Below are 10648 nucleotides of genomic sequence, written 5' to 3'. Positions count from 1 at the left end.
TTTCCATCCATCTCACCCTCTCCTCCCCTCTCCCCATGTCCATAGGTCTATTCTCTATGTCTGTTTCTCCATTGCTGCCCTGTAAATAAATTATTCAGTACCATTTTTCTAGATTCCGTATATGTGTGTTAGAATACAATATTTATCTTCCACTTTCTGACTCACTTCACTCTGTATAATAGGTTCTAGGTTCATCGACCTTGTCAGAACTGACTCAAATGCATTCCTTTTTGTGGCTGAGTATTATTCCATTTGTATATGTACCATAACTTCTTTATCCACTCATCTGTCGATGAACATCTAGGTTGCTTCCATGTCCTAGCTATTGTAAATAGTGCTGCAGTGAACAATGGGATACACGTGTCTTTTTCAATTTTGGTTTGCTCAGGGTATATGCCTAGGAGTGGGATTGCTGGGTCATGTGGTGGTTTTATTCCCAGTTTTTTAAGGAATCTCCATACTGTCTTCCATAGTGGCTGTATCAATTTACATTCCCACCAACAGTGCAAGAACATTGCCTTTTATCCACCCTCTCCAGCATTTATTGTTTATAGACTTTTTGATGATGGTCATTCTGACTGGTATGAGGTGATGTCTCATGGTAGCCTTGATTTGCATTTCTCTAATAACGAGTGACGTTGAGCATCTTTTCATGTGTTTGTTAGCCATCTGTATGTCTTCTTTGGAGAAGTGTCTGTTTAGGTCTTTTTCTCACTTTTTGATTGGGTTTTTTGTTCTTCTGGTATTGAGTTGTATGAGCTGCTTGTATATTTTGGAAATTAATCCTTTGTCAGTTGTTTCATTTGCTATTATTTTCTCCCATTCTGAGGGTTGTCTTTTATCTTGCTTATAGTTTCCTTTGCTGTGCAAAAGCTTTTAAGTTTAATCAGGTCCCACTTATTTACTTTTGTTTTTATTTCTGTTACTCTAGGAGGTGGGTCATAGAGGATCTTGCTTTGGTTTATGTCATTGAGTGTTCTGCCTATGTTTCCCTCTAAGAGCTTTATAATTTCTTGTCTTACATTTAGGTCTTTAATCCATTTTGAGTTTATCTTTGTGTATGGTGTTAGGAAGTGGTCTAATTTCATTCTTTTACATGTAGCTGTCCAGTTTTCCCAGCACCGTTTATTTGAAGAGGCTGTCTTTGCCGCATTGTATATTCTTGCCTCCTTTGTCAAAAATAAGTTACCCATAGGTGCATGGGTTTATTTCTGGGCTTTCTATCTTGTTTCATTGGTCTATATTTCTGTTTTTGTGCCACTACCATACTGTCTTGATGACTGTAGCTTTGTAATCTGATGTCAGAAAGGTTGAGTCCTCCAGCTCCACTTTTTTTTCTCCAGACTGCTTTGGCTATTCAGGGTCTTTTGTGTTTCCATATGAATTGTGAAATTTTTTGTTCTAGTTCTTTGAAAAATGCCATTGGTAATTTGATAGGGATTGCACTGAATCTGTATATTGCATTTGGCAGTATACTCATTTTCACAATATTGATTCTTCCTACCCAGAAACATGAAATATCTCTCCACCTGTTTATGTCATCTTTTATTTTTTTCATCGGTGCCCCTGCACGCATAGATGCAAGATTTTTTTTCCCTGTGGCAGCTCTGACGCAGTGAGAGTTGAGCGTGAAGGTGGTGCAGCTGCTTGGCTTGCGGGACCCAGTGGTGCCAGGTGTGCAGGGACATGGACTGCCTCCGCCGCAGGAGTTATGCCCTTACCAGAGTCTTTTTTCGAGCCTCTTGTAGCTGGTGATCAGAAGGCCTCTTTAGCCGGTCTTTCTCTGTAGCTCCACCCATTCAGGCACTTAGAAGACTCCTTTGCCTGGGGTCCTTCTCTGTTGTTCCATGTGTCAGTCACATAGAGGGGCCCCCCTGGCTGGGGTCCTACTCTGTAGATCCACATGTCAGGCACTTACAGGGGCACCCTGGGTGGGGTCCTGCTCTGTAGTTCAGTGCATCAGGCATTTGATGGGCCAGCCTCTCTGTTGTTCAGCTGCCGATGCTGGCGCGTGGGGAGAGAGGCTATGGTGACGGCTCCACCCCCTACCTGTGACTCAGCAGTTATTGCCTTGCTTCCATGGCTGCCGGGCTTTCTTCCACAGGCATTTCCCGCCACAATCTCTTCCCTCATATCCCCTTGATCCATCTCTCCACACTCAACAGCAGCCTGCACCCTGGGATTGCTTCACAATCCCTAAACTCCAGCTCCCAGCTGCTGTACCTTCCAGGGGACCTGCGTCCCTGTCCAGGGTATGTATGGCTGCAGCAAGGACTGTCTGATTCTCATTCCATTTAGGCTGCCACAGCTCAGCTGTTTCACTCTCAGCCTTAAATGTTTCTCCTCTGAGTCAGACAATTGCCCCGATGTGGGGATCGGACCCCTGCTTCAGCTCCCCCACCTGCTGAGGTCAGGTCTAGTCCTATTAACACTCCTGTTTTCCCCCCTAGTTCCTTCATCCTACCGAGTTTTGCGTGGGCTTATATATTCTTTTCCTCTGGTCAGGTACTCCTGTTAGCTCTCAGCTGGTGTTCTGCATGCACTTCTGTGTCTGAAGGTGTATTCCTGATGTATCTGTGGAGAGAGATATACTCCGGGTCCACCTATTCCTCTGCCATCTTGATCTCTTGAAATTTATTTTTTAAATAATGATACTTGAAAACTGAAATTACCCCTTCATCTACAGGCTGTAGAATGGATGTTGTGTTACCAGGCATGAAAACAACATTAATCTTGTTGTACATCCTCCCATCAGAGCTCTTGGATGATCACATACATTGTCAAAGAGCAGTAATATTTTGTAAGGAATCTTCTTTTCTGAGCAGCAGCTCTGAACAGTGGACTTACTTAAAATATTCACTAAACCATCTTGTAAACAGATGTGGTGTCATCCAGGCTTTGTTGCTCTATTTATAGAGCACAGGCAGAGTAGATTTAGGGCAATTCTTAAGAGCTCTAGGATTTTCAGAATGGTAAATGAGCACTGGCTTCAACTTAAAGTTGCCATCTGCATTAGCCCTGAACAAGAGAGTCTGCTTGTCCTTTGCCACTTTGAAGCCAGGCACTGACGTCTCTGTAGCTGTGAAAGTCCTAGATAGCATCTTATTCCAACAGAAGACTGTTTGTCTACACTGAAAATCTGTTAAGTAGTGTAGCTACCCTCATCAATTATTTTGGCTAAATCTTCTGGATAACTTGCTGCAGCTTCTACATCAGCACTTTCTACTTCACCTTGCATGTTTATGTTATGGAGGTGGTTTATTTATTTAAACCTTTGAACCAAGCTTTGCTGGCTCCAAACTTTTCTTCTGAAGTTTCTTTATCTCTCTCAGTCTTCGTAGAATTAAAGAGCATTAGAGCCTTGCTTCGGAGAAGGCAATGGCACCCCACTCCAGTACTCTTGCCTGGAAAATCCCATGGACAGAGGAGCCTGGTGGGCTGCAGTCCATGGGGTTGCTAAGAGTCAGACACGACTGAGCGACTTCACTTTCACTTTTCACTTTCATGCATTGGAGAAGGAAATGGCAACCCACTCCAGTGTTCTTGCCTGGAGAATCCCAGGGACGGGGGAGCCTGGTGGGCTGCCATCTATGGGGTCACACAGAGTCGGACACTACCGAAGCAACTTAGCAACAGTAGCAGCAGCAGCAGAGCCTTGCTTGTTCTGGATGAGGCTTTGGTTCGAGGGACAGTTGTGACTAGTTTGATCTTCTATCCAGACCACTGAAACTTTCTGCAAATCAGCACTATAGTTGTGATTTTATCATTATGTCAATGATATATGTCAATATATCTTTCATGTGTTCACTGCAGAAGCACTTTAAATTTCCTTAAAGAACTTTTTTTCTGCATTCACAGCTTGACTAACCATCTGGGGCAATAGGCCTAGCTTTAGGCCTATCTCGGCTTTCAACATGTCTTCCTCATTAAGTTTAATCATTTCCAGATTTTGATTTAAAGTGAAAGAAGTGCAACTCTTCCTTTCATTTGAACACTTGATTGGTCTAGTTCAGTATTGTTTTGCCTCAGGGTATAGGGAGGCCCAAAAAGAGGGCCAATGTGTGGAGCAGGCAGAATGCACGTGACATTTATTAATAAAGTTTGCCGTGTTGAGACTTCCTTGGTGGTCCAGTGGTTAAGACTCTGGACTTCCAATGCAGGGGATGAGGGTTCGATCCCTTGTCAGGGAATTAAAATCCTGCATGCTGCACGAAGTGACCAAAAAAAAAAAAAAAAGAAAAATTTCTGTGTTATGTGAACATGGTTTGTTGCACCACAAAACAATTATAATAGTTCTATCAAAGATCACTCTCACGGATCACCATAATAAATTTAATAGTAATGAAGAGTTTTGAAATATCTCTAGAATTACCAAAGTGAGACACGAAATGAGCAAATGCCGAGTTCAATTCAGAAGCAGAGGAAAGATTTATTCTTTGAGAAGGGAGAGGTATGAGCTTATGCTCTAGCGCACACACTTTCCAGACAGGTGGTGGGCGGAGCCGCTTTAGAGGGTTGAGGGGTGGAGCTCCGGGAGGGGCGGGCACAGGTGTGCATGTCACGTGTCACAGGACAATGCGGATGCAGCGTCTCTGCACATGGCTCACAGCCGCCATCCTGAGTGTCTGAACTTCTGCACAGGCCTGGTCCAGCTGAGGTGTCGATGTCCATGCCGCCATTTTCTGCAAGGAACTCTGGTTTGAAGTGCCAGGTGTGAGGCCTCTGATAGCACCCTGTAAACATGTGGAACTAGACCAAACACAAAGGGAAAGAAAAGGTTAGACTTTATTTTATTCGGGAATGCACGTTCAGTCGTGTCCAATTCTTTACAACTCCCGAGACTGTAGCCCACCAGGCTCCTCTGTCCATGGAATTCTTCAGGCAAGAATACTGAAGTAGTTTGCCATTTCTTTCTCCAGGGGAATCATCCCAACCCAGGGATCAAACCCACATCTGTTACGTCACCTGTACTGATAGGCAGACTTTACCACTGCACCATCTGGCTTGCTTTTATTTAATTACCCAGATTTTATTTTTACTTCCCAGGAATTGTGAATGGACTTTGCTGGTGACAGTTGGGTCCTGAGGCTAGATCAGATTCGAGTTTGATTTTTTGGTAAGACTATTTTGTGGTCAGGTTGAGTACTTCCTGATGCATCACAACAGGAGGCATGAGATCTGTGGTGTTTGTATTTTTATGATGTTAACTTTCATCAGTGGGTTTAGGGTGTGCCATTATTACATGGCTCCCTGTGAGTTTCTCACCTCCTGGTTTTAGCAACCACTAATGTTTCTGGTAGTTTTGCAACATGTTGGCGCAGCCAGGAGAGACTAGATTTTTGAGAATTCCCTTTTTCTGTGTGTTTGTGGTTAGGAGGGGCCACAGTGAGATAGTTGGGTACAGCGAGAGGTGAAGCAGTCGTCTGGTTGTACTGCACGCACGTGACTTGGCTGTGGGCTCCGCACATCGCTGGGAGATGGCAGCCACACTTGCAATTGCTCCACCAGCCCATCCCGCACTCTTTCAGCGGCTCTACCACTTGGGCGTGTGTGTGCGTGTGTGTGTTGGCCCCATGACAAAGGCCCTGCTTCTGCAGGATACCATGCCAGCAAAGGCAGAGATAAGAACACTTCTGGATATCCATCCACCTTCCTGGACTCCTGTTTGGTCCAGCTGTCCTGCAGTTTACATCCATCATCTCTTCCGAACTGCCCTCTCTGTGAACTTTAATCTCTAGCTCCAAATTGGATCCATTTTTCATCAGGGATTGCAAAGTGGTGATATTCTAGCTGTAGCATTTCTTTGGCTCAAATCATTTTAGCTGGAATTCCTAAGCTGCCATCTAAACAGGAAAAGCAGAATGAATACTTATTTCTTTCCCTTCAGTTTTCTTCTTTAACAGTTTTCACAGTAATTAGTTCTGGTTCCTCGACATCTTCCAAAGGGGATAACTTGGTTATATTTATTTACTTTTTAAAGTATCATTTTGAAGGCAGGGATTTTAATATATTCAATGTGGCACTGTAGTAGTTATTACTAGTATAATTATTATTGCTATTTATGTTCACTTATCCCATATTTGGCCAGTGGGAGATTATTGAAATGGCTCCTGGATTTTTCTGACACAATCCCTGTGGTCTATGACAGCTTTGCCTTCCAGTTCAACAGTGTTTCAAGGCTTTCACTGATGTTTCCTGTCTCAGCCTCAAAATCAGTCACACAAGGAGGCATGATTTCCCTTGTTGGAAATTCTATTTGGAGAACACAGTCTAGGTGTAGAGATATTCATTATTTTGTGGTTATTCATGACTTCTAGACCTTTTCAGTGAACAGAGCAAAGAAATATGTTTTTTAAAAGAAAATATAATGTAAGATCTTATTAATTATTCAAATCGAATTTAAGGTTATAGAATTTTCCATTGGACTCATTCAGTTTTATATTTTTATCTCTCCTCTTCTGCTCAAAGGTTTGGATTCTAAATATATTAACATAACTATTTGTTTGATGTATCCTGGTATACACACACAAACAATAGTTTCGGAATGACACTAATAGTGTATATACTAGTGAAATATATATGGATAATGTACATTCTGAAATATGCTTGATAGCTTAAGAATAATAATATTACAATTACTGAAAACAGCTAAAGATTTCTTTATAATTCTTTTTATCCTTTTGATATATTCTTCTAGGACTGTATAGTCAAATTGTTTTGTTTTAAAATAATTGAAGTAATTACTATCTCTGTGTTTAAACCGTCAACTTGATATATATTTAGGTTTGTTTGCTCTCAATGTTTAGGAGTTGTAGTTTTCTTATTTAATGTTGCTCAATTTACTTCCATAATTATAAAAGACATTATATATATAGATTCCAAACTCAAATGTATAAGATTAGATACTGTGATGATTTTAAATATGTACACAAACTCTTTAACACACACTTGCAAAGATGGATCCTAATTCCCTCCCTTTGAGTGTAGGTTAGATTCAGTATCTTGCTTCTAACAAATGAAATAAGACCCAAATAGCTGTATGTGACTCCCAAGACTCAGCCACAAAAGGTATGGTGGTTTCCTCTGCTCTTTCTGGATAGTTTGTGCTGGAGGAAGCCAGTTGTCATATCAGGAGGATGCTCAGGCAGCCTGTGGAGAGAGGAGATCCTTGTGGTGAGGAACAGAGGCCTCCTGCCAACAACCATGTGAGAGAACCACTGTACAGATGGATTCTCTCACCCAGGCAAGCCTTTGGGTGACTGAAACACAGGCCAACATCTTGACTGCAATCACATGAGATACTCAGAGCCAGAACCAGCCAGCTAAGTTTCTCCTGGCTTCCTGACTCTCCAGACTCATGTGAGATAATAAAAACTTATTGCTGTTTTAATCCACTGCATTTTGGGAATCATCTATTATGTAGCAATCAATCACTAATATAGGGACATTCAGAGAAATCTAGTTTTTATTCCTGTCTCCTCCATCACCCTAAGGTTACGCATTACTTTTTACTTGCTTGTTTGTCCTTCCATTGCTTTTTATTTTAAATATAAGCAGATACGTATACTTGTATTATCCACCCTTTTTAAGATAAAAGTTAGTATATGTTACCTGGATCTTCCCAACCCAAGGATTGAACCTGAGTCTCCTGCATTGCAGGCAGATTCATTACCATCCGAGCCACCGGGGAAGCCTCTATTTGTATTTTACATACACTCTGCTGACTCTTGCGGTTTGCAGTGAAGTCTTCACTGAGAATCATTCCAAAGTTCAACATACAGTTTTCATTCTTTTTTAGCAGTTGCTATTTCATCCATACCTGATCCGCAGGCTCTTCAACCTACGATGTTGTCTGAGTCAGTCTTTGTGGTGCCAATAGCATGTATTTTATAGGACAGCTATATTTTTTCATAGCTTTGCCAGTGTATCTTTGGAATAAGTTCCTAAGTCCACTCTTTTTGAAAAATCTCCCCATTACTTCAGCTCTTATAATTTTCTCTTGATTTCCTGCCCCTAGTGCAGAATCTGTTCCCTATAATGTAGTACTTAGTTGCCTTTATTTTGTTTGATGCTGAGTTTCCATGTTAGTTCTGTACATATGAGATGGTGCTATTGGAACCCACATGAGGCAGTTACAGCTCTGATCTATTACTGTCAGGAGACTGGGTTTAATGCTAAGTTAGTGGGGATTAAAGAAGATCTGACCTAGAAAATGAGGGGGAGGGGAGCCACAGGGATAAGAATGCACCAAAAGGGGAAGCATTTTTCAGAAGGTAAGCGCCACATGAAACTGAAACTCCAATACTTTGGCCACCTGATGCAAAGAGCTGACTCATTGGAAAAGACCCTGATACTGGGAAAGATTGAAGGCAAAAGGAGAAGGGGGAAGCAGAGGATGAGATTGTTAGATAGCATCACCAACTCAATTAAACATAAATTTGAGCAAACTCTGGGAGATAGTGGACGACAGAGGAGCCTGACGTGCTACAGTTCATGGGGTTGCAGAGTCGGATATGACTTAGTGACTGAACAACAACAGCAAGCTATGGGTGAAACAACTCTACTTGTCAAAGAGAGAAAAATACCTTTTTCTCCCATGCCTATCATGATGGCAAGGAAGATAATGGAAACCACGTACAAGCCCCTGTGTTGTTGTCTTTTGAAGTAAAAGGTTGACTTGAGAGTTAATGATTGGGAAATGTGAAGATGTTGAAACAAAGAATAGCTGCTGGGCTGGGGAGCTGGTAACAGTTTAGACTATAATTCTGCCACATAGCAGAATCACTGAACTCCCAATTCCCTGAAAAATATAGGGAAAGGCCTGACACACATTCCTAAGTTATGTTTACAGGAGGCAGACCCCTTGCAGATGAAAACTACCAACCACAAGGACATAGACCCTAGACTGGCTGAAACCAGAGGTTGACAATGCTTGAAATCTCACCTTGATGCCAAGCAATCTGAGAACTGTCCACGAGCTGATCACGCCCTGCTCCTTGAACATTCTAAAACTCCACACTACCCCCTCCAGGGTAGGTCACACAGTCTTGAGGGCACTAGCCTGCTCTAGCCCCATTAGCCGGCAAAGCAAAAATAGCTACTCTTTTTACTTCACCCAAAACTCTGTCTCCATGTTTCTATTGGCACTGGTGAACAGAGGCTGGGTTTTGGCAACATAATGAAAATTAGCCTGAAGATTGTTAAGATCTAAGATATGAAGTAAGACTCAAGTTACAGAAAAAATCCTTTTCTGGGCTAACCAGCAAAGTAGGTAGCTGATATCTTGCTAACCACAGTGGCTGGAAGTTAAAGCCTTTGCAGACATAGATTATATTTAAAATGAATATATAAAATTTAAGGAGCCAAGATTAAGAACCTATAACTGAACAGCCATTTTCTAAAGGACAATCATCTTGAATATTGTCATAGTGTCAGGAAGGAGGTGTGTGCAGTGGCAAAGGACGATGGGATGCCTGCCTGTCAGTCAAATTAGCTTGATCAACCCTGGTGACCAACCATATAGGTTCAGATCCCCTGCGCATCTGGGATTCAGAATATACTAGTTACATCTCAAAAGAGAGAAGCTGCAGCCCCAACAAAGAATGGCAGGAAACCACAGAATAATGCCGAGAGAACTTGGAAAAGCAAGCCAGCAAAGAGAACAAATCCAGCCAAAGTGGCTTCCTGGACCACACTGAGCCTCACCATGTCCTCAGAATAGAGGAACTGGAATTCAATTTCAGAACCTTTTGTACATTCTAGTATTTACAGTTGCATCTATTTATGACTAAATTAGCCATAAAGAAAATCATATAGAATTCTCATCTCAAGGTGTGAGTCAACTCCTTTCTTTCTTTTCATCCAGTCCATCAGTTCAGTTCAACTGCTCAGTCGTGTCCCAACTCCCTGCAACCCCATGGACTGCAGCACGCCAGGCTTCCCTGTCCATCACCAACTCCCAGAGCTTGCTCAAACTCATGTCCATTGAGTCACTGATGCCGTCCAACCATCTCACCCTCTGTCGTCCCTTTCTCCTCCTGCCTTCAATCTTTCCCAGCATCAGGGTCTTTTCCAATGAGTCAGTTCTTTGCATCAGGTGGCCGAAGTATTGGAGTTTAAGCTTCAGCATCAGTCCTTCCAATGAATATTCAGGACTGATTTCCTTTAGGATGGACTGGTTGGATCTCCTTGCAGTCCAAGGGTCTCTCAAGAGTCTTCTCCAATACCACAGTTCAAAAGCATCAATTCTTCATCACTCAGCTTTCTTTATAGTCCAAGTCTCACATGACCACTGGAAAAACCATAGCTTTGAATTAATGGACCTTTGTCAACAAAGTGTGTGAGCTGGCTCTAGCACCCACTGGCTGTGAGTGGAAAAAATACACAGGACTTTGAAGACAGTATGAAAATAAGAATATAAAAGAAATTAAAAGACACTTGCTCCTTGGAAGAAAAGTTATGACCAACCTAGACAGGATATTAAAAAGCAGAGACATTACTTTGCCAACAAAGGTCCTTCTAGTCAAAGCTATGATTTTGCCAGTAGTCATGTATGGATGTGAGAGTTGGACTATAAAGAAAGCTAAACACCAAAGAATTGATGCTTTTGAACTGTGGTGTTAGAGAAGACTCTTGAGAGTCCTTTGGA

The 10648-nt window shown here is 42.1% G+C and overlaps 1 long non-coding RNA gene across 1 annotated transcript in view; it reads left to right on the top strand.

Annotated features, from left to right (window-relative positions):
• The first annotated feature begins 1959 nt into the window (after positions 1 to 1959).
• LOC129628105 (uncharacterized) overlaps positions 1960 to 10648 on the top strand; it is a 45770-nt gene continuing 37081 nt past the window's right edge. The window contains exons 1-2 of the long non-coding RNA XR_008702725.1: positions 1960 to 2252; positions 4642 to 4777. This is a non-coding gene — a long non-coding RNA (uncharacterized LOC129628105). The remainder of the gene's footprint in view (positions 2253 to 4641; positions 4778 to 10648) is intronic.

The sequence above is a fragment of the Bubalus kerabau genome, chromosome 15 (genome assembly GCF_029407905.1).
Source record: "Bubalus kerabau isolate K-KA32 ecotype Philippines breed swamp buffalo chromosome 15, PCC_UOA_SB_1v2, whole genome shotgun sequence".
Taxonomy (NCBI): domain Eukaryota; kingdom Metazoa; phylum Chordata; class Mammalia; order Artiodactyla; family Bovidae; genus Bubalus; species Bubalus kerabau.
Note: the sequence above shows the minus strand (reverse complement) of the source record. Positions and strands in the feature narration are given on the sequence as shown.